Raw genomic sequence first — 27,886 nt, 5'->3', positions numbered from 1 at the left:
CTAAAGTTGGCTTTAGTTCATTGGAGTACAGGCGCTTACCTGGTGGTGAGAGATGGCCACGTTGGGGCTCTGCTAAAGGAGACTTCAATATTGTCCTGTTTGTTTTTCTTTGTAATTCTAAGCTCAAGATCTGGTACAGTCTTGAAGAAATAAACCCCCACTATGCCATGCTTTTATTTCTTTGGCCAATTGGAGATTGTTTTCTGTGGCAATAAGCCAGAAACAATCGTTTTTTCTTTTTCTGTAGTTTCACAATAGCTGTATCACATTTGCACGAATTGGGGAGTCTATCAGTGAGTGTTATAGTTGCCTTTAGGCTAGATCTAATAATCAATATGTATAGTTTAACAAGAATTTGCAAGATCTTACCATGGTGTGGAGTAATGGGAACCCCATTGCATTGCGGATAGACAGGCCAAACCATGAAATCTTATTTGATCTGTAATATAACTGAAAAAAAAAGATAAAACAGAGTTTTTGATATATCTTAAATCTTTGAGCTTGAGGAAAATCTGCCTTACCTACAAAGGCACAGAGAGACTTCACATATTCTGAAAAAGGCCTCCTTATCTCTGAAGGACTTCCATTGCTCCTTCTGTGTCCAGTGATTTTTCAGCTGGTGTGCCACAAGAATTTTTAAAACATGCAATACCTGACTATTTAGTCAGGGGCACTGACCTCTTTTCCCTTAGATTGTCAATAATAAGTAAGTAAATAATAACAACAGTCAACACAACAATAGCTGTCCAGTGTGGATGAATGAAAATTATACCTATTTTTTTGTCAGGCCAGCAAAGGGTACAATATGTTTTCTGGTGTGCTGCAGAATTTTAGTACTGTATTTTTTGCACTATAAGACACACCTGACCATAAGATGCACCTAGGTTTAGAGGAGGAAAACAAGAAAAAAAATATTCTGAACCAAATGGTGTACTAAAATATTTAATAAAATACAACAGAATAGTATTTCAACCATGTAAAGTGAACAGCAGTCAACTGGGGTATTAAGAACTGTCATCGCTGTCATTAACAAATGAGGAGAGACTTTAAGGTTCAAGTGCTCTTCTAGTTTTCTGGGAACCCCAAGAACTCATCATCACTAGTGTCAGAATTTATGAGGCTCAGTTGCTCACAATCACTGATATCACTTTCTTCGCTACCTTCATACTGACCAGACGCCCTGAGATTCAGCAGTAAAGTGGGACATTTAAGCTTCCCCGAGGGTCTCGCATGGGCCCACCGCTTCCTCTTCTAACAGCTGTCGCCACCGCTGACAGGTCAGGTAACACACATCACAGTCTGTGACGCAGTGTTTGCTCCATAAGACACACAGACACCCCCCTCCCCCACTTTTGGGGAAAAGAATTGTGTCCTATGGAGTGAAAAACACAGTAATTAGTTTATGTGTGCCATGAGATCAAAGGGTTAAAAATTGATGATCTAAGCACATGCCAAAACATTCAGCTCCTCTTCCTTCATGTGTCTCTAGCATATTTTTATCATTCATTTTATGAGTTGAGCTTTGTTTTTCCCTCCCTAATTCATAGATGGAACACAGACAGGGAGAGGAGACATGGAGAAAGGAAGGGAATAAAAAACAATAAAGGATGATGTGCCTTGAGATAGAATTAAAAGTGATAACAGAAAAAAGACAAGGGAAATAAAACTTGCACAGTGTTGCTATGATGCAGAGGGCAGGGAGCCAAGTGGCTACAGAGTGGTTAGGGTTATTACCTCCATAACATGCTGCTAGTAATGCTTAATGCTTTGGTTTCTATTGTGGTTAGTTAGGTGTGTTTACTTTGTAAATATGCATCAAACTTACTTTTAAGATTGGTGCACTCTTTCCTATGTATGGTGTATTTTAATTTTAAAATTATGAAAATATGGATATTTTAGTGTTATACTTACCACTTTCCTTTAAGTTTGAAAATCTTTATAAAAATAATTATTGTGACCCACATGTACTAGGCCATGCAAGAAAACCAGTATGGGCAAGGGATGGCTTGATGTGATGCCATAGATGAGTTGAGCAATGGCCACATCTGTCCTCTGCAGCCTTTGGAAAGAAAATTTCCTCTTACTTGATTGATATTTCTAAACTCAACATCTGGTCATGTCACCCTTCATTTGCAGGCTTTCCATTGCTTATAGGAGAAAATTCAAAACTCCTCAGCAAGATATAAACATCGTTTATTTTTCTAATACATCTTTATGGGCCATATGTGTCTGCCTCATTCAAGGTCACCTTGCCACTGAATGGCCCAGTCATGTGGAAATGCTCCAAGCTGTGTTATACCTTTGCATCTTTACTGTCCCCTGTATGTAATAATTTCTTCTTACCTCTACCTCAGCCTGTAAGGATGCAGTTCACACACCCCTTTTCTTTGACGTCTTTCTCAAGACACTCAAACAGAGTGGAGCCTCCCTTTATTCTACCGCTTTACCTAAGAGTTGCAATGGTTTGTGTTTTTTAAAAAATGTTACTTTTATATGCAAAATGCATAAACAACACATTTAATCCTTTAAAAAAATGAAACTATTTTCCATAAGGTTAAAGTGTTCTATGACCACCATGTCTAATCTACATCCCCTCCCCTCCCATGTGCCCAGAGATAACCACTGCTTTGAGTTTGGTGTGTATCCCTGGGGACTTTCCTGCTAAGACTATAGGTCTCAGATATCTGTCTGTGTTGTTACATATAGAAATAGATGCTTCCTATTAAATGCTGCATAAAATTCCATGGTATGCCTATGACACATTTTATTTAGCATTGATAATGCTGATGTAGATTTGGGTTGTTTCCAATTTTATTTCTAGACCCAAAATACCACAAGAAACATTTTGTCTGCCTCTTGGTACACATATGTGAGCATTTCCCAACCTAGCTCCTGAAAACTGGAGTTGCTGAGTTATAAGACATGCAGCAGTTTTTACAATAATTCTGTTTTAGCTAGCTAGATCGTGAGCTGTAGTTTTCATTTTTGTAAACTTGAGCTTAGCACCAGGACTGTTTTACACATACCCTAGGACAGCAATCCTACTCACTTTATAGGGGCTCAGCAAATAGGGAATGAAGCATGAATGACTAGATGATGAACTCAGTTAACTACTTTCAAGGTATGGATTTGCCCCAGCAATTATTAATATGAAATTTCCTGCTAGATGCGTGAAAACTAATAAGGATCAACTGTTGAAAAAAAATCTCTGAAATTATACCATAAGTTAAGTGGGCATTAAATGCATGATAGTAAGATGATTTTTATTGGGTTGGCCAAAAAGCTTTTTTTTTTTTTCTGTAGGATGGCTCTAGTAGTGCTTATTTGTCTTTAACTTCATTTGAAACAGTTTTGTTAGATTGTATTGTGACAGCTGTCATATCAACGTGCATTAAAAAATAACTTATGAAAATTGGTGAATTTTTCTGCAGCCATTTTAATATTGAAGATGGAAGAAGATATGCAACATTTTTGGCATATTATGTTTTATTATTTCAGTAAAGATAAAAACACAACTGGAATGCAAAAAAAGATTTAAGTAGTGTATAGAGAAAGTGCTGTGCCTGATAGAACGTGTCAGAAGTGGTTTCCAAAGTTTCCTGGTATTGTTGACACTGTGGCCAAACAATTCTTTGCTGTGGGGCCGCTTTATGCATTGGAAGATGTTTAGTAGCACTCTGACCTCTACCCAGTGGAAGGCAATAGCAGGAGCTAGAAGACATACTCAAAATATCCAAGTCAATAAGGTTTTTGGTGAAAATGAAAAAATGTGTCTTTTATTTTACAAAAAAATCTAAATGGGCTTTTTGGCCAACCCGATACAAGATGAAATGGTGAGAGTACAGTTTTTAGGGAGCAAAAGGCGCATGACATGGTGCGATTAAAAATAAAAATAAAAAAGTAATGATGACAGAGCCTGACCTTGGCAAAGACAACGTATAAAGCAACATGCTGTGGCAAGCAAGGTGGCTGCTAATGTCCCCTGGTCTGTACTGGTACCTGGAACGCCAGCCCTGTTCTTTATGGCTTTCATGCTGGTCATGAATTCCAAGAACAAATGAATGGGAATGGATGTTTTCTCAAATGTTCTATGATTCTTTACTCTTCCCAGTGGCTTTGTAAACATTTAAAAATACATTACTCTAGAGGATGCTGATGGAAGCGGCCTGCTTCTGGTGTCAGGGCTGCCTCCAGGGCTGGGAGACAGTGCACAGGAGAGGGTACAACCTGCTGCATGAGCACAGCCAGGCACGTATTTAGCTTTTGCCAAATAAGGGAGCCAGGATCACAGATAGACTCAGGGGCCCCTCACCTGGGAGTTCGGGAGTCCCAGGTACATAACTGAACTGCCTTACATTAAGTTGGCCCTGTTGACATTTTGGCCCGGTAACTCTTTGTTGTTGGCGGCTGTCCTGTGCATTGTAAGATGCTTAGCAGCAACCCTGGTCTATGCTCGTGACAACCAAAATGGCTCCTGGGGACAAACCTGCCCCCAGTTGAGAACCATGCCTTAACTCCACTTTTCTTTAAGAAATTCCTTTAAAATCCTTTGAAGCGTCCTTTACAACTTCGACATTACTATTTTAACATTAACTGAGTATATCTCAGTTTTAAGGTCAGTTTTACAATGATTTTCTTAGTCCTATGTTGGACAGCAGAGGATTTCCCCGTGTACCAGCAACAATAACTGAAGATGTTCAAGAGATAAATATGGGCCTGGCTCTTTACACCATGCTTCCTACCCTCTGAACCCCTGGCTTCTCCTATTTGGTGAACCCTACCGAGAGCCAGAAACTGAGGGAGCCTGGGAGATGCCTGAGGAGGTCCACCTCCAGCACACAGGGCGCAGCAGCGATGGGTGGAGAATCAGAGGGAGGGACTGGAAGTGGAGGGTAACCAGGAAAATAGGCACATGTGGCCTATGCGAGACTGGGCCTTGGCATCAGAAGAAAGACTGCATGAGACAACGTCAGGTTTGGTGAAGAGCGAAGGAAGGCAGCTGAAGGGCTGAGAATTAAAGAGAGCAGAGGGAGTCAGACATGGAGTTTTCCCGAAGGCTGCCCAGCAGTCAGCATTGAACTGTTAATGCTCAGGAAATGTTCTGGAAATTCTGCGCACCTTGCTGGCTGAGCTGCTTCATGCGGTGACTGATGAACTGGGGATTCCGTCAGTGACTTTTTCAAGTGGCCTGGAGTGAAGCTGCCTAGGTTAGCAACAAGGCATAGCCAGCTGTTGCTGCTGCTGCTTTTTGAAAAATAAGCCCCCCATCCTTGACATGGGGCCTCTTTATATTTTAATGGGATTAGAATGATATTTATTGGATCGGTTCTCTCTCGGTGTGTTCCTCTGTTGCATTTCTATTTTGTACCTACCCACGGTCCTTTCCTGAAGGCTTGTATTTGGGAACTCAGAAGCCAAGAATTGATCACTATTTTCTTTGCTTTCTGCGATATCATCTCTTCCCTGAAGGAATAGTGTGTAATATCTAGATGATGAAATGAAGGAAAGTCAAGAAGTAGAAGAAAATACTGCGAACGAAAAAGATATCAATTATTTATCAAGCTACGTTTTCGTTCACATGCTGTTTTATTAGAGATGCTCCAGAGAATCACGCTGGAAAAGTATCTGGTCCCAAGCCGTAGTCCAGGCTTTACTCAGCTCCACCCCACATGGCAGCCATATCGACCTCTCTCTCCCTCTGCCTGCATTTTGAGCCTTTGTTTATGGTATCTGCTCTGGCCAGGGTACTCCCCCAACCTCTCCTATCAAACTCCTACCCATCCATCAGGGCCCAGCTCAAGTGCCCCTTTACACAAAGCCTTCACAGTCAATACATTGTGCCTCTATGATCCCCGTATCTCCAGACATTATGAGATACGCCCTGGGGGAGAAATCATTCTTGGTTGAAAATCACTGCCTTCTGGGCCTCCAGTACAGATTGTCCTCATGCTAGATCACCAAACGACCTTCTGTTCCATTTCAACTTTCCCCAAGTAGGACTAGCCCTTCGTGGAGGCCTTGCCAATTATTATCAGCTATGGCTCTTTAGCTGCATATGAATCTCCCTATAAACTACCACACAGGCCCTGGCTGAGTGGCTCAGTTGGTTGGAGCATTGTCCCATACACCAAAAGGCTGCAGGCTTGGTCCCTGGTCAGGGCACATGCCTAGGTTATGGGTTTGATTCCCAGTTGGAGAGCGTATGGGAGGCAACCAACCTATCTCTGTCTCTCACATCAATGTTTCTCTCTCTCCCCCTTTCTGTATTTAAAATCAGTAAACATATCCTTGGTGAGGATTAAACTACCACAGAGTTTAGCTTATACATCTGTCTATTGTTAGTGTTGCTTAGGCGAGCCCTCTTCCACAGACTGATACACCCTGAGGCCATTGTTTTTTTAAGTTTCTAAATATGTAAAATTGATCATCAAAACTGGCACCAAGGAACTTCAGCTGAGATATCTGAAACAGCAGCACAGAATAACTTGATCTTGCGTCCTGAGTAGGAAAGAGACAAGTAATGATTACATACATCTGAGTTAAAATTACATACACTCTGCTTGACTTGACGTGCATTTCTGTAAATTAATGAGCTCATGCAAGACAGCTAAATAAGGGTTTGCTGACACTATGATATGGAAGCAATGTTGGTTCACATGTAGCTTATTCTCAGCAGAGGAGCCAGAAAGGAGAGGAACAGTAGAATTAAGCCATCGATAGGAAGGAAAGAGTCCTCTGCCTGCCTGAGGGACTTAGAAGAGCGCTTACACTTCTGCAATATTGTGACAAAACAGAAATGCCTAACATCACAGGAAAAGAACCTGAATATACAGAGTGGGCAAAAGTAGGTTTACAGCTCTGAGTACATGCAACAGTTTATTCTTGCATTAGTATTTATTAATTCTTGTATCATTTTCGTTATGAACAACTATAAACCTACTTTTGCCTCACCCCTATATGAGGTAAGCATGTATCTATACACACCTTCACAAATTAGCTAGTTTACAAATAATGTCATTATTAAAACATGTTTATATTTCATTAAAGTTAGTGACATCCCTTGAAAAACTTTTTTTTTTGAGCTTATAATGAGGCAATTATCCTCTCTTCTTAGATTCTGTGTTTCTTCAAGTTATCTTTTTCCTTCTCAATTTGAACAGATCCCACCAACCATTGTCTTAAATACTGGATATGTTTTAAACAGATCAGCTGCTGAGAGCAGGCCTCATGATTTATAAGCCGATTGAGCATGTTCTGGTGTGTCCCCTGTGATGCATACAGTTGGAGTTGGTATGAGGTACAGCTTGAAAGATGCAGGGTGACCTCATTTGGTAAATAGAACTCAGGGGAGAGGGTATTGCCAGGGCCAGTTTCCACTTCTGGGGCACATCCTGTGCACCAGACACAATGCTTCTGCAAGTTAGGGGTCATTATAACCCCTTTCCTAATAACTTTCCCAAAGAATCCACACTCCAATTTCTAAGCTCTTAATGTTATATGCCGACAGAGGATGGTGGAAGTTGTGTATGGGTATATGCAATTGTTAAGAATAGGGAAAAAGGCTGAAAGAAACCCCTTCTAAGCAGGGAGTGTCCCCCACTGGAGGGTCCTGATGAGCATGAGTATTAGTGATTACACGTGTTTCTCTTTCTTCTATCATGTAGGTTGTAATAGAAATTCAAGATACCTCTGACTCTCAGCAAGTCATGCTTGGATAACAAGAAAAAGATGAGCCATGCCACTGTCTGAGCAACTGATACAGGAAGCAGGGACTCATTGCAGAGGAAGTCATGGCTTCTCTGGGAAAGGTAAACTCATACCTCTTCCCACCATGTATGTATTATGATGTGGGCAGCTCCTGATATCACACTCATATCAGTTTTACTACGTATCATGTTTTTCTGGTATTATGATCCAGATAGTGACAATCTGGTTGGGCATGACTAGGAGTTGACTGTAGGCACAATAGGAAGTTTCAGACAGGTCAGTAAGTGTGTGTGTGTTTCAGATGAAGGGATTGTCATCATGTCAATATTTAAATAAATTCTTCGTGGTGCATGAAACACTGCCCCAAGAGCGAACTCCTGATTAGCTGACATTCTGTTAACCAGAATTCTCTACAGACTGTCACTTCTGCACATCTGTTCCCCAATTGTGATTGATGGTTATGAAAAAGATGCTGTAGGATATCAGGAGATCCTTACAAATCACCCAAGGAAGTTTAAATAAGGTTGACAAGTATTTCAGGGTTTAGTTCACTTTCTTCCTGGGTTCAAATTCTTGAAAATTGGCCATCTTAGGGATAAAATATATATAGCAGGTCCTCCAATAACATCATTTTGTTCAAGGTCATTTAGTTATAACCTTGATGAGCTATAACAATGATGACTGGCTGGGACCACTGTCTGTGTGGAGCCTGCACGCTCTCCCCAAGTCTGTGCGGGTTTTTTTTGGTACTCTGGTTTACCCCACATCCCAGAGATGGGCATGCTAGGTGTACTGGTGCATCTAAATTATTCCAGTCTGAGTAAATGAGGGCGTGTGTGTGAGTGGCCCTGCAATGGGAGGGCATCTTGTCCATATTGGGTCTCACTTGCATCCTGAGCTGCCCAGATAGTCTCTGGCTACCCATGACCCTGAACTGGAATAAGTGGGTTAGAAAAGAATCCTCTAACTTGTTTTTATTAATCTTTCTTAAGTGTACATATTGCTCACACTTATTTTAATGTTTAATATTATAAGGGTTTGGGGACCTCATTTAGAAGTTTGGTGATATTTTTGTGAATAGAAATATGCCATAGGAACTTGACTTGTTCATATCAATTAGCCTATGGTAAAATTGGTTTTGTTATATGTCATTTTGCTTAATGTTGCAGTTTCCAAGGCCATGTTGATGTTAAGTGAGGCCTTATTGTTTGGTGATTGTCTATAAGCTATTTAGTAGCAGGAAGGACCTCTCTAGTTGCTAGGTTTATTTTATTTTGCTTATTGAAATATTTAGAAACAAGTCCCAGAGGGATAAAAACAAAAGTATAATTGAGGAGCTAGAAGTACTTAGCCTGAATCATTGTGACAAAGTGTGAAAGCTAAGGGTCTGATGTATGGGCTGGGGCCTCTCACAACCATCTGAGTGATGGGCACTGTTTGTATTGATTTCTGTAAGAATTAATAAAGAGGAACTTGACCATAACTATAAAGATAGATTGGCTGCAGAATGCCTTCCTAGCAAATGCAAGTATTAAAACACATTGAGTGCTCGGAGAGAGAATAATAAAGTATCGTTGTTTCATTGACAAAGAGTAAAGAGCAACAGTCTGCAGCCTTGGGGTTTGAAAGTATAATCTTGGCTCATTCCCTTACTCTTTTCCTTTATGAACTCTGGAAAGTTAATGGAGGCAATAGGCTCAGCTGCCTCAGTTCATTGGAGTCCACTTGCTACTTCTAGGTCCAGCCAAATGCATTCGGGATTAAATAAGATAGACCATAGAAATATTCATAGAGGATCATTTTTCCCTCTTGAGCCATTTCAATTGGGGGCATGGACTGAATGAACCTTCAGAAGCTCCAGACAGGACTTCCAGTTTCCAGTTTTGCATTTCAGAAGTCTGGGCACCTGCATTTCACCCTAACAATGAGTGAAAAACTGAACAGACTGATAAATTAACAACTCTTCTTGGATCTGTAAGAAATGGGAGAACACAGGGCAAACCATCGTCACCAAGACTGCAGAGGCAGATGACAAATACAGGGAGCCATGGCTCTCAGAAACCACCCTCCAGGAACAAGAAAGTGTGCTATCATGGACAAGTTACTAGGGGCTCAGTGAGCTACTCAGCAAAGGGAAGCTCATTCCCGTGGCCCCTTGGTGTGAGACCCAACAATTAGTGTTGAGAAAAACAGGGTTTTGTTTACAATATTCCAACTGGGAGTCGGTGGGGGGTGTTGGGTGCACTCCTGCTCGGAGCCCTGTTCTCCCATGAGACCAGGCACTTCCCTTGCTCCCCAAAAGGCTATAAACCAAAACCAAGCCCAATAGCTCCCCAATCCTTACCTGTCAGCTCCCTCCTTTAGGATCTGGGGTACGTTGTCTTCAGCCTCCATACAGCAGTCCAGGAAAGCATGTGCCGTGTTACACTGGATTGTGGTGAAGTCCAGGAAAGGCACAAGCCTTAAGAGAGTGTCCTCTCCATATGTCCCGAGTTCCAAGAGTCCGAGTCTGAAAGACAGAGTCCTTGGTGGCTTTAGAGTCAGCTAGAGTGGGCAAGGTCAAAGCAGCAGCGCGCCTGCTTTCTTACTAGAACAGGCTGCATGGCCGAGTCCTGACTACAAACTGCATAGCTACTTTTTCTCACATGGCTGCTACAACATGCTCCTCCATCATGCTCCTTTAACGTGCTCCTTCCATCATGCTTCTTCTCATGGTGGACAAGGGTCTTTCTTCATCCTTTCAAATAGCATGGTCCTTCTTTCACATCAGACTTCATGGCAGAGGGCAAGCCCTTCTTCATCCTACGAAAAGCATGGCCCCCTCCCTTATGGCTCTCTTCTTCTCTTGGCTGGCCGCCCTAATTTTAAATGCTGACTCAGAGCACCATACCTCGTTGTTGTGAAAAGTATCTTAAGCTGTATCATCTTCCCTTTTACTGGCCTTTTACCCAGCCAGCAGTACAGCTTTTATCTAGCTACCAGCCTGCCATAGATATGCAAAGTACCTTAAAAGCTGTACTATCTCCTTCCCCATTCCCAAAACTATGGGCTGTGGGGACTTTGGGGAGGGCCTTTCTATGTTACAATATATTCTCTCGATTACAGAAGACTTTTTAAACCACCACTTACTGGGAACTTCAGAGAAAATACAGCTACAAACAGTTGTAGGTAATCTTGAGAGAGCTGAATTAATCTATTTCTAGTTTGGTTGAATAATCTCATATTTTCCGCTCAGTAGGAGTTTCATAAATTTTTCTACAACTCTTCTCTATTTGCCATTCATGAGTGAATTTTACATTCCCCGAACTGAAGGCAGAGAAGGAACATCACAAGAGAAGGAGAGGTTATGCAGAATAAAACAGAAAGCTATGATTCAAATAAACATTTGTAAAACAAAGAAACAGCAACTTCAAGGAAAGAGAGTGTGGGAAGTAATTAGTCATCAATTTTTAATTTCAGATTGAATGCCTCAGTCCTTCACTTACTCTTTTGCTGGAGAAAATGTGTAACTTGATTTAAATATGCCCAGATTGAGTCAGGTCTTTCTTTTTGTTGTGAATTTAAATAACAACAGCATTAGCACTGAAACTAGAAAAAGCTGCTTTTGTGCTGCCTATCACTACCAGAACCAATAAGTAGAGACAAGGGTGCTTTATTTAGATGCCCACATTCTGAGAAGACAGTGGGCAGTGGGTTATGCACCCTCAAAAACTGTCTTAACATCCCTTCTCAAGCAGAACTTTTTATAAGAAGAAGAAAGGGTAGGTAAGGGGTTCAGAAAAAAGGTTAATCGGGTAAGAGTTGCAGTCAGAGGTAATTTTCCTAGTATTTCTTTGTTTGTTGATCAGGTCAAATTGCTTTTTGACCTCTTGGGTTCCTGTGGAACATGCCTTCCATTTCCCGGAATAACAGCTTTCTACATGCAATCACTTAAGCCCATCAACTAAGGCAAAAGTCTTTAATTCTTGAGTTCCTTTATCAGCACGTCATCGCTAACTTTCTTACTTCCACCTCTTTCCTAGAAGCCCATTTTGTGATTTTTTGAATTTATGTCTCTTTAATTATATTAGTATATTTTAATTAATGGAGCTTTAAACATTTTGCTGAATTATGGGACTAGTTTAATTGTATTAGAATCATCTGCTCTAATTGTACACATAAAACAAGGGAGGAATAGAAATTTTAATTTTTTTCTACCAAATTTTCACAACATTCTGATGGATAAAGTTATTACAGCAAAAATCACACTTCCGTAGAATTGCCTAAACCATTCCAGAATGTTTTATATAAGGAAAGGAGGGATATTATTAGTTTCCCTCGAGAAAATACTGTCTGATGCAAGAACAAACTTAAAAAGAACCAGAAGAGAATCCTCAAAGGGTGAAAATTTGATGAGAAAGGGGATATTTAAATAGTCTCAAAGTACCTTTCCGCAAATCATTGACTAATTCCAAGGGGAACACCAGCAACATTACAATGGAAAACCTGGAACACACCTAAACTAAATAAGTAAAGGTAATGACACCAACACCAGTAATGGAACAAATACAAATCATGTGCCTCCTGATATGATGCCCTGAGAAGGACATGGCATTACTTCTGTGGTATTTCTACCAAAAAATGCATGACCATTGAGTATAGCACCTTTGTATTTTCTTGACTATAAATCAGCATCATCCTATCACATTTTTCTCAATGTATCACCCCAAGCTTTGTATGTAAGAATCAGATTCACGACTGAGAATATTTAGCTAACAGATATTTATTATTTGACATGTGGCTGGCATTGTGCTAGTTTATATGAACTGTGTTTATATTGAAAATCATTTAAAATAGAAAATAAAAATATTTTATACCTAAGAGAAGACATCTCATGTGCCAGCTTCAGTAGATAGAATGTATAGCCTGCAGTGTCCATGAGATATTTGCCATGTCTGTAATAGAGGTTTTCCCTGCAATTAATGGAAAGCAGAAGAGCTGTTTACATTAAGCAGAACACATATTCCAATGCCTACATCACCAACAACCCCAGGGAGGACAGGGAAAGAGTGTGCCCCATTGATAGTGAAGATAAAGAAATAATTTTTTTTGACAGAAGATAAAACTTATTTGACAAGGATATTCTCTTAGAGTTAAAATAAGGGAAGGCAAATTGAACAACCAACCACACAGTCACCTAACTAGAAGAAATTAGATAAATTATGGAGAGTACGCAGGACCGCAGTGAAACTTGAAACTTTTAACTTTTGCTTGGGGAGAAAATTTGATACTCACCATCCCCCACACTTACCCCCATGTATCTAAATTATTGAGGATATTTAAGCAGGAACTAGTGACAAATGGGTGCCTCAACAACAGACCTTACAGCCAAATCATAAGATTAAACATGGGCAGAGTCACCTCCTCCCACTTCTGTTGAAACCCCAGCAAGATAAATGAAAAATGTGTTTGGACAAAGAGCGGAATTAATAGCCTTCCTGTTCCTATAACATTAGGCTTGAAGGCAGTGTACTTTCTGTATAATACCTCATGCTTTAAAAATAACAAACAAAACAACTCCTCGGGGCTATTGTGCCATCAGAAAATTATACTTAAACTATGTAATATGTGATTACTGAAAGTTCTCATGGCCTTGAACAGAGCCATGGTTTGTTTATAGTATATTTAGTAGTAATATTTTTTGTGTTTGTTAAATTTGCTTTCATATAGAAATGCATTTTTGATAAAGGTGAACATATTTCATGCACAAGAAGGCTTTATCAGTGCAGTTAGAATTGCTGAGTAGAATTCTAAAATTACTCATACATAGAACTATTGCATTAGTGTAGGCAGAATGCAAACCCACTTACCTGGAAAACGGAAATTACTTTGGGCAAAAAGTCCCTCTGCTGTGGTAAGGATGAACCTTTTTCTTATTTCAGCTTTCTTTTTTTCTTTTTTTCATTTAGCTTTAGTGCCCGTATCTTTGAAAAGCTCTGTTAATTTATTTTTAAATCCCCCAAATATAGTGACTTTAGATACTTTTCCCAGAGTTGTTTTGTCCCTAATCCCATAAAGTTTGCATACGTATGTACATTTCCTGTGAAAAGATGAATGCATACTTTAGTTACTGGGCAGTCTATAATGCTACAAGGTGAACTTTCTGCATTGACTAAGGAGTCAAGTGCTTTTCTCTTTGTTACAGTGGGTGAAGAAGTATGAGTGGCTCAATCCATGCCACCATGACAGTCTTGATGGAAGAGCTGGGACTCAGTATAGTAGACAGGATATGTTCCAATGGAGGCCTTCATGATATAGCCTCCTGGGAGAAACACAGGCCCTTTTAAAGAAGCTGGTTAACTCTCTCCCTCAAGTGTCTATTTTTTGTCTTATAGATTACCTGTGAGTAAAAGAACCATTTAAATTAAATATCTTTTTTTTTTAAGTCTGGTTTTCCTTTTGTTATTCTTATTTTTTTTCATGTTTTCATTTTTGGATCAATAAAGAAGGAATAATATGTGCTGCATACCAAAACAAATCAAAGGTGATTTAGATCCATTTCCTCTCCTTGGAGTTAACAGTGTGATACAATTCTTCTTGATCAAACAAAAATACAGGCATGGAGTGAATTTTGCCTCCAGATTAGACTATGCTGCAACATGTTTCTTTTGTTTATCAGTATTTCATGGATATTTTTGAGCTATAGCTCTACCTCATTAAAAAAAAATACCTGCCTATATTCTGTACTCTGGATTATGTACCGTAATTTAGTCCCCAGTTTCTCTTTGCTGGATATTCACTTTCCATTCTTCTGCCAACATAAATGATGTTGCACTAAACATTCTTGTACCTACATTTTTACTTTTTCTCGCTCTTATTTACTTGTTAAATTTCCAAACATGGGCTTGCTGAATACTTAAAAAATTTGTAAATACCTTAAAAGTCTTTCCCAAAACATTAGAACATTTCAACCTCCAGCAGCAAGGTATGAAAGTATTTGACTTCCCACATCCTTGAAGTCATTAGCTCATATTACTCTTCTGACCTTCACCCAGGTCTGGGTCAGGCAATATACCAGGTGAGCTTGGGACATCTTTGTGTGCCAAAACAGAAGGATGCTTTCAGAGACTAATTGTATTCTGCCAAAGAGTCACATGAGTTGGTTTGCAGGGTCTCCCACTAACAAAATTGGGACAACTTAAGCATCAAAAAGAATAATAAATGTAATGAGTTGAAACACACTGTATTATAAAAAATTTTTTTCTTTAATTTTCTTCATTGAAAGACTACCAGGAACACTCATCACTGAACAAGTGACAAGGGAGGGTATATACAACGCAGCCAGTAAAGGTGGCGTCCAGGTGTTGCAGTAGACTGAGTAGCAGGAGGAGACATGTCTCACCTGCTACCTCAGCAGTCCTGGGCCTGGTCCGGTAATATTGCCCGGTGTTCCAACACCATAAGGAACACCATGTTAGCACTGGAGGAGGAAAGTCCTTGAAATTCTATGTATTGGTCTCCACTATCTGGGAAAGAAAGCCTTTGAAACTGCTTTCATCCCAAGGCCAGCAAAGTGGGAGAGGATCCACAGGGCCCGAAGAAGAATCCCCAAAAACAACTTTGGTTAACTGCCTAGCTCTGGTCACTCTCTGTTTTATGAGGGAGTCCCTAATGCTTACAGAAAGAGCCCATAAAGAACTTTGGGTAACTGACCCAACTTTAATTAACCACCTCCCTCCACTACATGTTTTACAACAAGATGAACAAATGGAGTCTGGAGCAAGATAAGGATTTGGGCTAACAGACTCCCACACATATCTAAGTTGGGTAGTCATGTTTCCCCAAGAAAAGCTGGCACTACCTTTACTCATCAATCAATATGTATCTTCCTCACCCCCATCCCACCAACTATACAAGTTCTCAGAACAAAGGACTCACTCTCTTGGCTCTCTTGGCCCTAGGGAGAGCTTGCCGCCGGCCTTTGGCCACTCTTGCTTTGCTCTTCCAGTCACTAATAAGCTTCACATGCACACTGCTAGGCTCGCTGACCTGTAATTCTTTACTGCGTCAATGAGAAGAACCAGTGTTTCTCTGGTAACACCAGTAAGAAGGTGTTAGAAAGAATCTATTATGTGATTTGGGCTTTGGTTAAGTAATTTTGGGGAGGCCTGAGAAAGCAGAGATTTGTGTGTTGTTAAAAAGCAGAGGCAACAGTGTAACTGAATATCTGAATAAATATTATCTACAGGGAGGGCAGAATGCAGCAGTCACTCATATTAGTTGAGAAAGGGGCATGTATGGTGTTTTGTGGGTTACATAGTGACTTTGTGTGAAATGGCTTTCTGTGAGAATGTTATGTCCAACAGGAGAACGTGGCTTAGCTTTTAGATCAATCTGTAACATTGAGGCCTAGCTGTGAAGTCATTCTCTGACATCAGAGTTTGCTTATTTCCCTGACAGATAAGTAGGTAGGTGTAACGCAGGAGGTCAAGCCTGGGGATCTCAACTGCTCATTTGGATAAGCCAAAAAACCACAAAGAGGACTGGATGGAGCAGCCACAGCCTTTATTACTCACATTACAAGGAGCACCAGTGGTGGCAGATCAGTGAAGCAGGACTGCACCTCTCTGAGTCTGAGACTTGTTTTTAGGGGCCCAGACAAAGGGGGCACACGTCTCATGCATGACTCTAAACTACATTACCTCAGTGTGTACACGTGGAGGGAAAAGGTCAAGAAACAGTCGCACAGGACAAGGAGCTGCTCCCAAAAGGAGATAAGGAGGGAATTATAATCCATTTCCAAAGCAGTATACATTCCTTCTGGCCAGGTGTCCTCTGGCCAGCCTTCCATTATGGGGTTGGAGGAGCCTTGTCTAGCATAACCCCATAGGATAGATACTTAAAAAGAGAAAGCTATTTTTTTTTTTGGAAAGCCAAAAGGAGAAACATTATTGGAGGTAGTGATTAAGCTAACTCCTTCCTCTGAAAACTGGATAGAAAGCAGAAGAATTAATTACTAATCTTGCCCTTTCAGCATGACCTCTGTATTAGGATAATCCAGTAGCCCCTTGTTGATGAGGGATAGCTTCTCAGAGAAGAGTGCCAGCTAATAAATGTTGAGCAAATGATAAAAGTAGAAAATGGCATTTTGCAACCACTAATGAAAAATATTTATTCAGGCTAAGATCATCAGTGAATGCTGAAGTGATTAGTGGAGAAATAAATGAAGAATTAGATATTGGAGAACTGGATATTCACATATCACCAGAATGTCTCTTCGCAAATTTCATATTGGTCACAACTAGAAAAACATAATTTTACAGTGCAGGATCAGATTATTGGCACCTTGACCCAATGAATTGTAGAACTGTTACAGAACCAGTCAATGGTGTTCTAGAACAACCGTGGGGTTCAAATGCCCGTCACCAAGAAGCATGACTCCCAAGGCAAGAGTTTGGTGAAAAAGGAAAGGGGTTGTTTATTTAAAGGTTATACAGATTTAGAGTAATGGCGGATTTATGCCATTAAGTCCTGCTCTGTTTAAAACACCCACAAATGAATAGCCTTGCCTCCCTCTGACAAGCCAGATCAGTTTCAAACTATGCCATTCAGAAGTACAGTCCCTCTCAAATGTAGAAGTCTGCAGCTCAGCATTCCCAGTCCCAGTTCAGCTCCTAGCACCTATCACGTGTCTGTGTTTGGTCAGGCAGGTCCCGTGCAGTGCCACCAGCCCTGTCACTATCTTCTGTGTGAAAGGGGTGCTAAAGATGTTTGCAATGGACCTACTGAACTCCAGCCCTGCAGCAGGACCAACCTCGTGTTTCTTGGCATACTTCCCATTTAAAGGCTCGGCTCAGAAATTTGGCCGGACGTCTAGCTCTTCCTGTGGTACGTTAGTGTCCTCCAGTTTTGTCAGCTCCTCAGTGTCTTTGACCCCCTTTTGGCTGCCATCTTTATTCAGGGCAAGAGTGTTTCCCAGCCATGCACAGACATCCAGAATGGGCATCTGGTCCCACAGCTCACACAGGTGCTGTTTGAGCTCCCCTAATCCCCGCCTGCCCCCAGCTATGTCACAAGTTACTCTGCCAGCATGTTCACACAGTCACCTTCACAATTTGCCCTGGGCAACAGCCTTCTTCTGCAGCTCCTCCCTTCAGGAAGGCTCCGGGCTGTTAATATGCCTTTGTTGCGCAATGTGCCTCAAACCTGTGCTTTCTGCTCTGTGGGCACCCTTCCCCTCCCCCTGCCTCTTTGCAGGATTTGGGGGGGATGGTGGGGTTCCCCTGTTTTTCCAGGGTCCGATGCTCTGACCTACTCCATTTCAGAACCAGTAATAGTGGGCACTGGACATTATTTGCCCCCTTAATGGGGTGCAATAAGCAGTGCATGGTGTCACCCATGAAAGCTTCTTGCCAAAGTGCTTTACCTAAATCTAATCAGACATTTAGATCTAACTTTAATTTACATGAGTTACAGTGGAAAATAAGAAAACTACAAAGAAGCAACCTGGAAGGTGGGTGGGACATTTTATAGTTCAGCTGGCTCAGTCTCTTCAGCAAATCACTTCCTTGGGTGGGAGGAAAGACAAGAGTGGGAATTTTATTCAAGATTAAAAGAAATTCAAGAGCCATAACAACCAAATATAGTAAGTGGTCTCACTTTGAATAAACAAACCAGCTGTAAAGACATTTGAAGGTCAATTGGGGAAACCAGAATATTAGCTGGGTATTAGGTATATTAAAAATTATTGTTTATTCTGCATGACTTGGCATTTTTACGTAATCATGGCTTGGCATTTTTAGAAGAGAGAGACAGGTACAAGTAGGGGGCCAGTTTCCCAGCAATGCTTTGTCACCGGTGCCTGAAGTGGGAGGAGACAGCTGAGGGCATGGATATGCAGAGTGGGGTTCTGAGTATAAAACTGTTGGGTGCCTCTGTCCCAGCACTGCCTCCTCCTAAGCACCCTCCCTCTTAGCAGAGCACGGTCAGGCTTTATCAGCCAGCGCTTTCTGCCACTGGGAAGCCAGCTGGAGTGTAAGTCCCTCCTCATTTCTAGTCACTTTTAATTGTTGGGTGCTCGGTGCCCTTTAGTTTTTGCTCTTTTTCCCTTTTCTTTGTTTTAATGGAGAAATGTTTCAGATGATTGGAACTGAGTAGAAAGAGCAAAGTCAGAGTTCTGGTAGACTAGAAAACAAGTTCCCAAAGCCACTGGCTTCTTCCTGGAAGCTTGAAAGCAATGTCTTTGTTTATGATCTCAGTTCCATGTAGAAGAGGGTTTTCAGCAAGATGTCTCCCAGATGTGCTAAATGACTCTGATTCATCAATGCTGTATAGGAGTTCTGGACTGTGTTCTTGAAATAATTAAGTAAAGTTGGAGACATATCAATGTGGCTCTAAAAAGTGAAGTACTAGCAATGGCCCTTGCAGTCTGGCTTTAATGGGTCCTTCTGCCTATGCTGTCGTGCTGAAAACAGTGTGATCACCCATCAGGAGAACTTGTCAGTCACAACGAAGTCTTGAATTTGGCAGGTTCTTTGCAGCTGCACTTTTTAACGTGCAATTCAGACCTCAGGGCTGCTAGGAATTGTGTGTTCCTAAGAGGTAAGTACTTTAATCAGGAGACAACAATACCTGACAGAGTTTTCTTTGTTTCGGCTTATAGCTTTAAAGAAAACTGAGCACTGCCCACCATTTAATATCAAAACTACCTAAAATAAAGATTATTGCAAGTACCAAATGTCAACATTGAAAATCTCTTTAACATGATAAAGCATGTGTGTTTAAATTCTTTATTCTATATCCATATCCAAAACTTTGATTATTTAAAAAAGTGATACCAGAATACCTCATTTTATTGTGCTTCACTTTATTGTGCTTTGTGTAAATTGTGGGGTTTCTTTTTACAAATGGAAGGTAAAACCCTCTGTTAGAAAATAGATTATGACTCACCAAAGGCTCAGATCACGATTAGCAATTTTTAGCAATAAATTATTTTTAATTAATATGTGTACATTGTGTTTTTAGATATAAGACTATTATACACTTAACAGACTATGGTTCAGTGTAAACATTACTTTTATATGCACTGGGAAACCAAAAACATTTGTGTGACTTGCTTTATTGAGATATTCCCTTTATTGCAGTGGCTTGGAACTGAACCTGCAATATCTCCAAATTATGCCTGTACTTGAAACATAGATAATTGAAGACTTTCAGGTCTCTCCAATTGGACAAATTTCTAATATGTGCTGACAATGGAATGAGTTTTACTTTGTGTAATAAAATAGGAAATGTTGGTTGGATTGAAATTTTGATACTGCCTTGTATTAGAATGATGAGCACTGTTTTGTTTCACTAATGATCCAGGCTTTCTGACTCTTGCCAGAAAGCAGCTTCCAGAATATTCTTGGGATGTTAAGTTCTGCACACACAGGCCTTGTTATGGATGTGTCAGAGATATAAGGGAATGGGGCTTACTTTGAGGCACGAGGAGATGTTTATTTTTCAGGACAGTTATTGGTTCTGGCAAGGGCATAGGCTGAAACTGTGGATGGCCAACCCCTTTGTCATTGTTCAACCCCCATCTCAGAGTTATTCCAAGGTGGTCATGGAGACAGGCTGTTTCTACTATCATACTTCACTGAGCCTTAGAGCCCACTGCAGGCTACGTTCAGAAACTCTTTCCTCCCTGTTTGTTGACTTCAATACAACCTTGGGTGGCATTAATGTGTTCTAGACCTGAAGACATAGAACCACTAAGGCTTATCTATTCCAGAAGGCTGACTTTGCTGAGTGGGCTTGGATGCCCCGATTCTGAATCTCAGTTTTCTCTTCTATAAAATGAAGGTTTAAGCTATACACTCGCTCAAACCTCACCTAGCTCTGGAATTTTTCCATCTCTTGGCTCTAAGTAAAGATTGATTTTAATCTTAAAGGATGTGATTCTCTGAGATGTGTGTGATTTTGGTGGTGGGCGAGAGGCAGGAACCACTGACGAAATGTGACAGTTCCTGCGTATCGCTTTCTTTTCTTTTTTCTTTCTTCATTTTTTTTAGCTGTGTATAAGATGAGAGTCCTACTGTTGGGCTTCTTAATGTTGCTCTTTCTCAAACAAAAACGTGCATAATGTAGCCCATAGACACATCAGTTTCGTACTTACCTAATCAGATAGTTTAACCGCAGTTAAACAACACATGCACGCAATTTTTTTCTAAGACATGACAGTGATATTTTCCACAATTGGAGATTGTTCTGAATCACTCTAGTAGAGTGTAAGTTCTCAGGTTTAAAACCAAGCCAGTAGAAGAAAATAAAAGTTAAATAAAAGGGGGAGAAGAAAAGAAATACCACACATACAACTTTTAATGTTTTCTGGAACTGCTGAAGGAAGAATGATATCCTTGGATGCAACCGAAGTTTAAAAAGAAAGAATACATAAGAAGCTGCCACACTTGTAGAATTCAACTAAGGATTATTTGTTATTAACAAGATGATGTCCAATATGTAACAATTGCTATACAGATACAAGGGGAAAAAATGCCATTGAGCATTCTCTTAGCTGGGGTTTTGCTGTGCGTTAAGTGTAGCTAGGATCTTATTACAGAAAATAGAGTCCACACCTCATCTTCTTACATTTGTAAAGAACAAGACTGAGGAAATGGTTGCATTGGCCTTGGTCCCCCAAATGGAACCCTAACAGTTTGCCCCGAAGCATTTCAGAGCCTGAAGCCCACCCCTCCCACTGGAACAGGCTTCAGATCTGCCAACTTCCTGGTCGTGGAAAAGCGCAACAGAACAAGATCTGTGCGTTGGTCTCTCTGCAGGATGGTTTGCTGTCATTTTTGCTTTGTTGTGTTTTGTTCTAAGCAAAGTAAAATGAACATTCAATGTCTATAGTCAACTCATTGTCTCCTTCCTGCTGGGGCTCTTGGCTCATGGAGAAGTCCGCCCTCTCTGTTAGAGGTCTCGGTCTCGGGCCACATCTCTTCTCAGGAACCCACCTGCTGCGCTCCCGCCTCCCTTCACCTTACAGTTCACCTGCTCATCAGAGCCAGGGCATGCATCCTGCTGAATCATGTGCTTTTTGCCCTTTGTCGTGTTTGTCGTGTACCGAGAGTGTGGAGAGGAAGGAGGATGAATGGACAGGCTTTGACTGGCGGCACTGATGACTCCTCTCCTGTTTCTTTTTGGAAGGACCGTTTTGGAAATAAAGCTGGTGAAGAAACACGCGGAGGCTTCTCCCAGATAAAGCTGGCCTTGGCGCGAGGGCAACCAGAACACGTTTGCTTCCTTCATGCGGCCTCAGTCTCTGGGAATGTCAGCACCTGTGCCACTGTGTCTTTCCTGAACAGAGGCTGGGAACTGGGGTCCTCCTGCTCCGCTGAGCGGTGCGGCTGGGGCTGACCGGATGATGGGTGACGTGGGGCTTTGTCCGGAAACTCACATGGCACTTCTATGGTTCAGATGCTGCGCGGTGAGCTGTGGGATTTTGATAACCACAGAAAAGCTAGGGAAAGATAGTCTTTTTTTGTGTTTACTTTATCCTGCTTCCTACACTGGCTGGTTTGGCTCAGTGGATTGAGCGTCGGCCTGCGAGCTAAGTGTCGCTGGTTCGATCTTCCAGTCAGGGCACATCAGAGAAGGAAAACTCTGACTCCAAAAAACCTCCGCTGCCTGGCGGCATACCTCTTCAGGGGAAAGGCTAAGGGAGTAAACCCCGACAGAAAATCCGGAGCCGGAGTCCCTAAGGCGGTTTGACGTTGTAGTCAACACCGGCAACTCCTGCGGCGCACCTGAAGCCAAGCTGTATTGACTCCGTCTTTCCCTTGGACCCTTCAGCTGCGAAGAGAGGGGGGGTCTGCTGCATGGGCAACAGCAGACCCTCCATATCACCCTGCCCAGGCTCTGTAGCTTCAGCTTCACTGGAGAGGACACTCCAGCGTCATCGCAAGATGTCGATTCAACACGGGAGGAGACAGATACCGTGTCACTCCCGAGTCGGACTGCACAGCCATTCTCGGCGGTGCAGATAGACTCTTAAGAAGCTACACCATCGTCTCTCGAGACGGACGGCTGCCGACGACGACGACGACGACTTTATCCTGCTTCTATTTTATTAGGGTTTCTTCTTTTCATTTTCCTGTCATGCCTGTTTAGTTGAAATTTCATGGCCTAACTTAGTCGGATATGAGAAGGCATCAGTAGATGGTCCCTGCTCCACTGTCTTCCGCTGTCTTCCCGATTAGGGTGTGTGGATCCTTAAAGTGCGCTAAAGAAATGCACAAATTCTAGCGTGATAAAATTTTAGGATGAACTGCAGCCTTTAAGTTATTAATTTCACATAACCAGTACTCAAGCCCGAGTTCTGGAGCAAGTAGTCGGTGCTCCCTCGGTGTCCAGAAGCTCAGAATAAATGGTTCCTGGGGGCTGGGAATCAGCGGGCCACTGCCTGCTCCACGAAGAAGACCCATCTTAGACAGGGGAGCCCCACCACCATCCCAATATGTGGATCCTGGAGCGATTCCCAGCAATAAGCCTTCTTTATGGTGGGCGGTGGATAATTCACTCTTTATTTAACTTTGAGTGGTTCTACAGAGAATGCAGGCCATTCAGATTCCCAGGCACATCCGGGCCAGTTGTAATATCAAGTTTCCTATCTATCTCTTGAAAATCTCTGGGGCCATGGTGAATTTAAACCCTCTAAAATAAATAAATATGGGCTGGAAGGTTTGAGAATGTGAATTGGTTCACCCTGGAATAACCTGTGTATACCTAATTATTCCTGTACTTGATGTTTGCTGGTTCTTCTACTCACATTTTTAGTTATATTCACCTACCTTCTATCTCTTTCCTCTTCATGTTTAAACTTTTTATCTCCTAACCTGCAAGCCTCTTAAAACTTTTTTGTATTGGAGATGGTGGTCAGGGCCAGAGTCTGGCTAATATCAGAGGAAGGCAACTGGCTCCATTTTATAGTTTTGGTACTTAAAATCTAAATTTTTACTATTTTCAATTCATTCCTTTGGCTTAAAGGTCTGTACCTCAAAGCATGGTAAGTAAGTGCATTTGATGCTTTTCTGGGGCTGAGGTTCTAGTAGGGGCATTGTGGGTTGAGCATAAAGAAACTGGATGCTTTTAAGGATCTGCATGCCACTAAAGAGGAAAGGGTTCAAAGAATATAAAAAATAAGTTTCACCTTCATTAGAGGGGATTTTGATAATTTTGCTCAAGAGGGCCCTAAACTTGGGAAGGGACACCTAGCTTCTTAGCTCTGCCCATCTCATCTTTTCCAGACAAACCCCTAGTGCTCCAGTTCTTTGACTGGGTTCTTTGGGGCCTAGCCCAAGTAGTGTTTGTTAGCAACCCCATCAGTGGAATCCTGATTCTGGTGGGACTCCTGGTCCAGAACCCCTGGTGGGCTCTCACTGGCTTTGTCGGAACTGTGGTCTCCACCTTGACAGCCATGTTGCTCAATTAGGACAGATAGGCACATCTATCCAAACTGCTTTTTTCACTTCTGAGGACACAGGAGCCAACTGGTGACCCTGGGCAGCCCTAATAAAGCCCCACCCTTCCCAGGAGAAACAACCTTTATTCCACAGAACTCTTTATATTTACTTTTACTGAAAAGTCAGGGTATCATTTATCCATAGTCCCTGAATAACTAGCCAGTCTGAACAAAGCCAGATTCTCATTGCTGTACATGGTAACCAGAACTAGGCTATAAATAGATCCCAGGAGAGATTCTAAAGGGGTCTTCTTTAATAATAAATTATTTATCATCAGCTTTTTGTTGTTGTTTGGGCAAAAATGTATGAGTTCATGAAAAATCTTATTGGCTTAATAATCCCCTTTACATCTAATTCCATGATTTATTCAGAAATCCATTCTGCTCAGCTTCTAGAGAGATGAGTAACTACAAATTCCTAGTTAGCAAGCAAGTTCTGACTTAAGTAGTGTTAGGATGTCTTCAGAACTACATATTAGCATCTACTTTATAAATTGATTTATCAAGTGGCTAAAATGTTTTATAGTATTTTAAAAAGTAATACATATAAGGAAATTGTCCAATTTGAAAATATATTGATATATGGTAACCCTTCTCTGATAAGCAGTCTTAATCTCATTTTACAATAAAACTACTGAATTAAATGTGATTGAAATGTTAAAAGAAGACAAAACGATGAGCTGACTCCTACCAGGGGTATAGAACACTCCTGACTAACTAGTCCTTGAGGGAGGCTGCTGCTCTTCCAGGTGTTCAAGGTCAAAGCATAATCCCCAGTGGATTGTCATTACACAACTAAGCTCTTATAACTCTTGCTGTGAATTGTCTCAGGAGATGCTTGGGGAGAGAGTCAGCAAATGCTTCATTTTTGCATCAGGTCCAAGGAGCCCGATCTGTTCTCTGTAGAGGGTGATATTGTATCTTAGGTTAAACCCTATTCCAGTGTGTATCAAGAAATGGTTTTTCCATATTGGAGGTGTGGTCCAGGACTGTGCCATATCAAATATTCCTTCATTGCTTTGCTCTAGTGAAAGCCGACCCATTTTTAAAAATCAGGTATATTTTAGATCAGACATATTCATACATGCTAGTTTACAAAACTATTTTCTTTTCCTCTGTCCTAAAAAGACCTCATTAAAACAGCAATCCTCTGTTTTAAGTGAATGCACATATTCTTGTTGCTTTAACCATGGTGTTCCACACCTTGTAGACATTGCCATTAAATTTTTAGACCAAATTCAAGCATTAATTATGAAAGTCAGTTGTTGAGAGGATAATCTTGCATAATGTTCTCCATTGTCATCATGTTTAGTCCCAATTTCTGAAAGGCATTATCCCTTCCTGGGTTAAACTAATACAAATTACACTGCATCCCACATAGCCTGCGGGGTTATTAAAAGCAGACAAAGGACTTTTGAACAGGGAGTCCTTCCTTTAATGCTCTCAGAGTGACATCATCTTGCTGATGCAGTTGTGCCTTCTGCTCCACTTAAAGACAAGCCAAGAAGGCACTCTCATGCCATCCTTTACCACCTCCACAGTGTGGTCCACTGGCTTCATCACCTCTCCATCAGGCCCTGCATTTGACCTCACCTACTCACTTTCTGATCACAACTTTGGCCCCATTTGACCTTGAATGCTGGGCCCTTCGTGGTGCCAGATGTTGCCAATGGCTTCTGGTTCCAAATTATGACCTGGGAACCATTTTGACCTGGGGTAGAAACTTTACCCATAAGACAACTTTTGGTAAGGTTAGCAAGTGCCCATAAGTGTAGGTGGATAAAAAAGCTGCAGTGCATTTCCACAAAAGAATGTTGCTTGGCAATGGAAATGAAGGAAATCTTGCCTTTTGTAAAGGCATGAATGGACCTGGAGGGGTGGGTCAATCAGAGGAGGACAGGTGCCGTGTGATTTTGCTTATATGTGGATCCTAATGAACAGAATAAACTAACAAACAAAATAGAAACAGATTCATAGCTGTCAGGTCAAAAAGGTGAGGGAACTAAGCAAAAAGAAAACAATAGCACCATCTTATAGACAGACAACAATATGGTCATTACTAAAGGGAAGTGGGGGTGGGGAGAGGCAGGAGAGGGTAAAATGCAGACAATTGGTGATGGAAAGAAACATGACTTGGGGTGACAAACACAATATAATATACAGATAATGTATTATAGATTTGTTCACCTGAAACCTATATAATTTTATTAACCAATGTCACCCAATAAATTCAATTAAATAACAAAATATATATATTCTCTGAGAATCCCCTAAATCTCATGACATGCAGCTATGGAGCTGGACTGTTAACATAAGAAACGTCCAAACCTGTAAGAATTGTTATGAGTATTTTTGAGCCAAACTGACAATTTCTGGGAAGTAAAATCTCAAGGGATTGAGAAAATACTCCAGAAAATGGCAGTTTTACCACTTATTTTATAGATCGGAATAAAAGGGGGAAGACGTAAGGGGGTTACATGAAACCCATTAGTGATAGTTTCGGAAGACAGGAGGAAGCAAAGGGGTAAACCTCTGGGACTGGATAAAAAGTAAAATGAAAAGACACATACTTAACATGATAATAATAACAATGAGGGTATTTGTGGTCTCTACTTTGGTGCAGCGTTTGTGCCCTGAGAGATGTGGAAAAAGGAAATTACCCTGACATTCCAAAGGTATGTTATCATAGATGCAAAAAAAAAAAAAAAAAAATAGGCTCAGTTAAGGTAAAGATTGACCTTTGTCAAGAAAGACATCAGTGTGGGACATAACTACAAAGCATGACTCACTTTTAATTAGAAAGTTTACATTTCAGACCATCCTATGTGTTTACTTTATGTCTCTGTTTGTAAGACTGCCATGCAGGCCTCACCTGAGCTTGTCAGGTTTAATATATGGCCCCTTTTTCATCTACAGGACAATAACACGACAGACAACTATTGGGCCCCACAATATAACAATAGGCATCTCCCTGGCTGAGTTATATCGCAACAGGCAGCTACTATCACCAGAGGTAGCTTCCTGGCTGGGCAATACCACAACAGGCAGCTACTGTTGTGAGAGGCAACTTTCCTGTTGGGTACTATTGTGAGAGGTAGGTACTATCACAAGAGGCAGCTACCTGGCCAGTCACTATCATGAGAGATAACAGTTGTCAGGAGAGGAAGCCATTATCATGACAGGCAGCCAATGTTGCAAGAGGCAACCACGATCACAAGAGGCAGACAGTGTCGCAATAGACAGACAGTATTGAAACAGGAGGCCACTTATGAGAGGAGACACTATCACAAGAGGCAAGCAATATCATGAGAGGCAGACACTATCGTAAGAGGTAGCAAGAATCACGAGAGCAAGACACTGTTATGAGGCAGCCAGTATTGTGAGTCAGCCAATGTCACAAGAGACAGTCACTATTGAGAGAGGTGGCGACTCTCACAAGATTTAGCTTCTATCGCGATTGGTGACCTTTATCGTGAGAGTTAGCTTCTATCGAGACAGGTGGCCACTATGGTGAGAGTTAGCTTCTATTGCGACAGGCGTCCTTTCTAGTGAGAGTTAGCTTCTATCAAACAGGTAGCCAATATGGTGAGAGTTAGCTTCTATTGTGATAGGCAGCCTTTCCAGCGAGAGTTAGCTTCTATGGAGACAGGTGGCCACTATGGTGAGAGTTAGCTTCTATTGTGATAGGCGGCC

General features: G+C 41.3%; 1 long non-coding RNA gene across 1 annotated transcript in view; it reads left to right on the top strand.

The window, feature by feature from the left end:
- LOC150001327 (uncharacterized) overlaps positions 1-22,033 on the top strand; it is a 57,961-nt gene extending 35,928 nt beyond the window's left edge. Inside the window, exons 2-3 of the long non-coding RNA XR_016513020.1 lie at positions 7,665-7,808; positions 21,880-22,033. This is a non-coding gene — a long non-coding RNA (uncharacterized LOC150001327). The remainder of the gene's footprint in view (positions 1-7,664; positions 7,809-21,879) is intronic.
- Positions 22,034-27,886: the final 5,853 nt, after the last annotated feature.

The sequence above is a fragment of the Furipterus horrens genome, unplaced genomic scaffold (assembly GCF_987537825.1).
Source record: "Furipterus horrens unplaced genomic scaffold, mFurHor1.1.pri manual_scaffold_9, whole genome shotgun sequence".
Lineage (NCBI taxonomy): Eukaryota > Metazoa > Chordata > Mammalia > Chiroptera > Furipteridae > Furipterus > Furipterus horrens.
This window is presented reverse-complemented; position numbering and strand designations above follow the sequence as displayed.